Here is a 7,077-nt window from a genome sequence, read left to right as displayed (position 1 = left end):
GCAGAGGTGGGTAGGAACGAGTTACATTTACTCTGTTACATTTACTTGAGTAAGTTTTGGGAAATATTGTACTTCTAGGAGTAGTTTTAAATTACTATACTTTTTACTTTTACTTGAGCAGATTTGTGAAGAAGAAAATGTACTCTTACTGCGCTACATTAGGCTACATTGAACCCGTTACTTAACGACCCCTCCCCGCCTCGCCTCCTCACGCGTACGTGCGCGTCTCTCTCGCTCTCGCTCTCGCTCTCGCTCTCTCTCTCTCTCTCTCTCTTTCTCTCCGAGAAAGGTGCATTTATTTTGTAAGAGACCTGCGCCAGGCTCTACCATGTGACTGTGTTTCACCAATTAAAACGTAGCCGTATAGACCTGCAGTCTCGTCACGTGATCATATTCAACTTTAGCTGTGGGAAAGAGTTGTTTTTGGATGCACGCACGCACACAGTTTATACGAGTTCATATATCATGGGCTACCTTGTTGTTCTGTGTGCGGAGCCTGTTAAAAAAAGTACAGGGGCTGAACTGTTCTACTACTTGTGCTTAATTTATTTCTTTTGTTTATACTATTGTTATTTTATCGTTTATTAAAGTACTTGAATTTACCATAAGATTATTTTAAGATACCCTTTAATTAAATGTAATTCATTTTATTGATTGGATGGACTTTAATTTGCCTGAAGATGATTATTTTGTATTTAAAAAAATAATAATGAGACGTTGTTACAGATACTCAGTACTTGAGAAGTTTTTTCACCGAGTACTTTTTTACTTTTACTCAAGTAATTATTCGGATGACTACTTTTTGCTTCTACTTGAGTTATATTATTCTGAAGTAACAGTACTTTTAGTTGAGTACAATTTTTGGCCACTCTACCCACCTCTGCTCCTACGCGCCTTCCCGCAGCCTCAGGTCTGCGGACCAGGCGCTGCTCGAGGTGCCGAGGACTAAGCGAACCCTCAGAGGGGATCGAGCCTTCTCTGTCGCTGGTCCTTCCCTTTGGAATGACCTCCCATTGGATGTTAGGCAAGCCCCCTCTCAGACCATTTTCAAAACTTGGTTGAAGACACATTTTTATTCTCTGGCTTTTGATCCGACTTTAGACTGACACATTTTCGGCTGTTTTCCGGTGTCTATTGTATATAGTGTTTTGTGTTAATTTCTTGATTTCAATTGCTATATTATGGCTATTTTGTTGTTGTATGTGAAATACTTTGTTACAGCTCTAGCTGTTGTGAAATGCGCTATATAAATAAAAGTGTATTGTATTGTATTGCATTTATTTGAGGATGTGTTTTATGGTGTGTCTTTGTTTCCCGCCATACTAACAAGCAGTCGCCGTATGCCCTGTCGTGTTCCTGCTGAGCCTCAACTTTGGCTGTGTTGACATCAAAGAGTCAGAGGCAGTGGTGGCGCCGCCATCGCCGTGGCCTTTCTCAATGTCAGTGTGCCAAATGTCAGCTTTTTTTTTTATAACCTTTACGCCATAAGGTGAATCATAGTTTATACACACACACACACACACATACACGCACACACACACGCACACACACTAAACTGTGTTCAATTTTTCACATGCAGCACTACAGAATAAAGAGTACTTTTACTGTAGGTCTAGTGCTTCTATTTCTAGACGGCACTGGAATACTTTGACACTCAAATTCCTGCCTGACTGAAATAGCCGATGGTCACAAAATTGTAACACTATAAGCGGATTGAGCTCAAGTGGAAATCTTATACATACTGTAAGAGCATGACATTATAGTGTGGCGACACAGCATATGGCAATCAATCACATCAACAAGGAACAGGAAGTTGACACCGTGAACAACAATGCAGAATACTGTATGTTCTTGACATAAAACCTCAATTGAAATGAAGTCGGGAAGTTATTTAAAACGTAAATAAGGACAGCATCCATCCATCCATCCATCCTATACCATTTATCCTCATTAAGGTCGCGGGTGGGCGGGAGCCCATTCCAGCTGGCATTGGGTGAGAAGCATGCTTTACTCATTTGCAATAAACGTTACTGTTGTTTTGGAAATATTTGCTCATTTTGAATTTGATTCCGACAATATGTTTCGAAAAAGTTGGTACAGGGGCATGTTAAGCACTGTGTTACATTACACCATGTTTCCTTTTAACAACTAACTAAGCACACTAATGGTTAAATTTTTGTCGGTGTAATTTTTTCCCATGCTTGTTTGATGTACATATTCAATTGAAGAACATATTAAAAAAAAAAGTTTGGGTTGACTTTCATTCATTCATTCATTATCCATACCGCTTATCCTCACAAGGGTCGCGGGCGTGCTGGAGCCTATCCCAGCTGTCTTTGGGCAGTAGGCGGGGGACACCCTGAATTGGTTGCCAGCCAATTGCAGGGCACACAGAGACAAACATCCGCACTCACAATCACACCTAGGGGCAATCTTAGAGTGTCCAATCAACTTACCATGCATGTTTTTGGAATGTGGGAGGAAACCGGAGTACCCGGAGGAAACCCACGTAGGCACGGGGAGAACATGCAAACTCCACACAGGCAGGCCGGAGCTGGGATCGAACCCACGACCTCTGAACTGTGAGGCGGACGTGCTAACCAGTCGACCCACCGTGCCGCCGGGTTGACTTTCACTTCAATTGAAAAAACAAGCATTGGATTCAACTCACGCAAACAGCCCCTCAGCCCTTTTCGAACACACACACATACACTTTCAGCTGTTACTGAAAGCATGCTACTGAACACCAATTGATTGGCTAGTCTTGTCTTAGAGAGAAAATATATATGACAAACATAACGCTGCATTTTAAGGGAAAGCAAGGAAAGTCTATCTAATCTAAGCAGTCTATGTAACCATAGGATGTATCTGTATGTAGGTACAGTATATATGTATATGCTGCAGCTGCGTATGATCGAAGCTAAATATTAGCTGGATATGTGCATTTGTGTGTTGAACTTGTTGGTTCAATGTTGCAATTAGACGTACTTAGCCGATTCTGACTTTGAGTCATGAGCCGCATCGCATCATTCTATGGCTAGGCGCCGGCCGAATGAGCCGGCCGGGCCGGCCAGAGCAGGATGATCTACCCCGTGAAGGGCGACTGCTGCCACCGCGGTGTCCCAGCGGCTACGCAGCTGTGAAGATCTGTGGGAATTAGCCCGCCCAGAGTCTCTGCCGCTGCCCACCTTTGTCGGCCGGGACGAGGAGCTGAGCGCGAGTGGGGGCAAGCTAAAATGCTATTGCTATGCATCTTCGGCGGCAGAAGCCCGAGGCTGCGCGCACACATGTTTTTTTTAATCGGTCGTACTTTGTTCATAGCTCTTCCGCGCAGCTAACTAGGAATCGAAACTTAGCACCGACATTCTAAAATCTGAACGGTTCCGGGTGAACCGGAATGATGGAACTGATTCTACTCGAAACCCGGGGTTTCGGTACCCAACCTTAAGGGGGACACATCATCGTCAATATTTTGAAGCAGATGTAACGCCTCCTCTACCCTAAAGCTTTTTTTTTTTTTCAAGATACATGTATAGATCATGGTGACCAGCAGCCTTTATCAATGCAGCCGCTGGTTGCAATGGAAACCTTAATCACGCGATCAGAAAAATTGACTGCGTCAAAAGGGGGTTGGATTAACTTCGAAAATAACGCGCTAAATTGACAGCCCTACTGATAAGCTATAAATATTTCATACTATATTAATATACTTTTAAGCTCATTGGTCATTCCTCCTGACTGTTAATTAAGTAAATTCATTACCGGTTCCGGTATTCTTAAATTCCTTCCGACCCGTCGAGACGCCCTACCAATGCCCAGTGCGCTTGTGGGTTAGGGTTAGGCAGAACAGGCTGTCAAATCAGTCCCCTTGGAAGTTTCGCACGGGTAGGACATTTTGGCAGAACAACCGTTCAGTTTAGCATGTATGATTTTTCTCTCCAAGAGACACTTAATAATTTTCCTGCTATTTTGCTGTTCAAAGTTTGATGTTCTCCGCTTAACGCGGTTCCAGCCAGATGTCTGTGAAAAGTGTAATCGATCACCCAAGCACTTAAATGCGGTGTTAAACGTACTAGCCCTGTCAGTCATAGATTAGCTTACTATTAGCATGGCTTGTCCGTCTTTTTCCGTCATCCCTTCGTGAATATGAATAATTGTCAGAAATGTACAGTATCTTATTCCCTCTTGAGGGTATTTGGTTTGAATAATGGATGAATGGATGGATGGATTATAGGGATGTCACGATATCCAAATGTCCCGATCTGATAACTATCATGATATTGTGGAGAGGTTGGCGATATATAAAAAGCTCACAATACTGTATAAAAGGTCACGATATTGTAAAAAAAAAAAAAAAAAAAGAGCTCATAGCAAAAAAAAAACAAAAAAAACATCACAATATTTATTTTTGTACTTAAATACAGCAATCACAAAGAAGTAGATTTGGCCCGTCATGCATCAAATTAACTGCACTAATAAACTAACCACCAGAGGGTGCTGGAGCTGCACAAATGGAAAACAACTTGGGCTTTTAGATTTGCTGCTATTAATATCGTGACATGATGACTACGATATATTGTGGCAATTTTAATCTAGCGATATCACGATATTGCCGATATTGTGACATCCCTAATAGATTGTCATCTATATTTGAAAGCAGCCCGCTGACCATAGCTATGGGTGGGTGGGGGTTGTTGTCAAACACGCATGATTGGTGTTAGAAGGTGTTGCCCACTCCACAAACACCAATATCACATCATCCGCAAGTGCTGTTCTGCACTTCTTGCAGTTCCCTTTAAATGTACTTTGCACGCGCCAATTTTCTGCATCTACATGTCAAATAGACCTCCTGCCGCTCTCTGCTCTGAATTTAAAGGAAAAGAGAGGAGCTGCTTTCGTTGGATGGCAAACAAGTTGGCTGCATTCCCTCCCACGATGACACTAATGCGAACCTGCGCTCGTCTAGGAAAATATCAAAAGACAGAAACTCCATCTATCCACACAGTTAGACTGCACTTTGCCCTAGATCTGCGCTGGACACGAAAATAGAGCCCGCTGTCAATCCTTACGGTGCTTTTTCATGAGCCCGGTTCCACACCAAGACGCCCTTTCTTGGCCCCGGATGTTTGCTTTTCCATTAGGCTTTTTCGGGCCAAGCGATTACAGTGGAACCACTTTTCAGAACCATATCGGAGGTGAATCTAAAGCTCCAGCCAAGTGGGGCCTTGTCGTCACTGTCATCTGATTCGCACACAGCAATGCATCAAGGGATTCCGCCGCACACGTCCATTTCCTGGTTTTAGATGAACCGCCAAAGTCATAACGACACAGTATGTACAATAAACAATAGCGTTTGACAACAACGCTGAACCATATTTACAATTTCATATGTACTAATGAATGTATTTTTGATGATTAATGTCAAAAATGTTTGTGAGCGCATGCACTGCTTGCTCACTAGATCCCATTCACTTGAATGAGGGTTCCCCAGCAGCAGAGCAGAGGTTCGCCGATCCCCCAGCATAACCGATCGTGGCCCCCGCCCCGGGCATGCTGACTTTGGGTGGCCGCCGGAGGTTTTCAGACGCCGCAGAGTGAGGATGACGAACCGTTGATTCAGAGAGGCGGCCAAATGAATGAGAGTGAGCTCTCCATTCAGAAAGAATGAGCGCTGGCGGTGAGCTTTGCCTGCCACTCGCAAAATCACTATCACGCTATTATATCAATGGTACATGTGAATTTGTAAATATGGTTCAATATATGTTTGCCGCACACACTGTATCTCTGTTGAGGGCGGGCGGCTGTCTCACTGTCTTAAAATTAAACCAGGAAATTGATTTTTCATCTTCATGTGAAAGCTTCTGTTTATTTAATGCTCACTCTGGAAAACTGTCGTCGATAATCGCTACATTAATGTCAGGTATACAGTATTTCTTAAAAACACGCGCACACACACCAGTCATTGCATGATGTGTGTAATGGCAGCACAGTGGCTGACCTTTCAGTATCTGCAGGCGTCATGACAGCTGACAGGAAGATGAAGATGAAGACGACGATGATGGGAGGCTCCTCACAGTGCTGTGTTTTACTAGTAGTACTTCTGGGTCTGCCTAGGTGCCAGTGCACGTGCAGGCTAGTATACTGTAAGTGAACATTATTAGTCTTTCATGAAATATTGAGTTGATGTCTGGATCTTGACCGCTATTGCAGTAAATTTTCTTATCTTTCAGGCAACCTAGATGAGACTGAACAGGATCAAAGTTTTAAAACTGAAAATAAATCAAGTATCTCAGTTGTAGATTTAAATACAAGTAGGCAATATGACGATCAAAGTCCAAGATCAAAATGCCCAAATCTGAAGAAAAACACATTGTTTTTGTAAAAAGGAGTACCCAGAAGAGGTAATCATTGCCACATAAATCAACAAGATATAAATTCCCCACTCTCGTTACCAGTGGCTCAGCTCATTAAAAAGTTTTTTCTGCAAGTCTCCATGATGAAAAAGCACCCCAAACTCAAAAGAACATAAACTAATAAGATGGAAGACTCCCTCATAAACAAACAAATCATCATCATTACCAAATGCAATTGATAAACATTCTACAGTGTATTCATCATCCCTTTTCATGTAAAATAGAAAAGGCAACACAATAGTTCAAAAAGTAAAAAATAAAATTAAAAAAAAGACCAAAACTGGAAATTAATGGAGGAAAAGTACTAACTAACTAAACTATTATTTAATATCAAAACAAGTATTTCAATTGGGACATCCTCTGCAATCCATCATTTATTTTGTAAATACCATCTTTCTTCTTGTCAAACGTTTTCTCATAATCAGGGTTCCTACACATCTGAGAATTCAAAATTCCATACTTTTTCCAGACCCTTATTTCCTGACTTCTTGGCCAAATTGGACACATATACATCAGGGTTAATGCCGACGAGGTGTACAATTCGCATGGATTAATGGAAGACGTGGAGGCGTGAACCGATGCGCAGCGGTGGACAGAAGCCTCCGCAAAATCCATTAACCCCTGATAATTGTACACCTCGGTGGGCATTAGCTATTTATACTAT

The sequence above is a fragment of the Filicampus tigris genome, chromosome 2 (assembly GCF_054856515.1).
Source record: "Filicampus tigris isolate MCC_2025a chromosome 2, RoL_Ftig_1.0, whole genome shotgun sequence".
Classification (NCBI taxonomy): Eukaryota; Metazoa; Chordata; class Actinopteri; order Syngnathiformes; family Syngnathidae; genus Filicampus; species Filicampus tigris.
The sequence above is the reverse complement of the archived record's forward strand: the minus strand, read 5'-3'. Positions refer to the sequence as shown.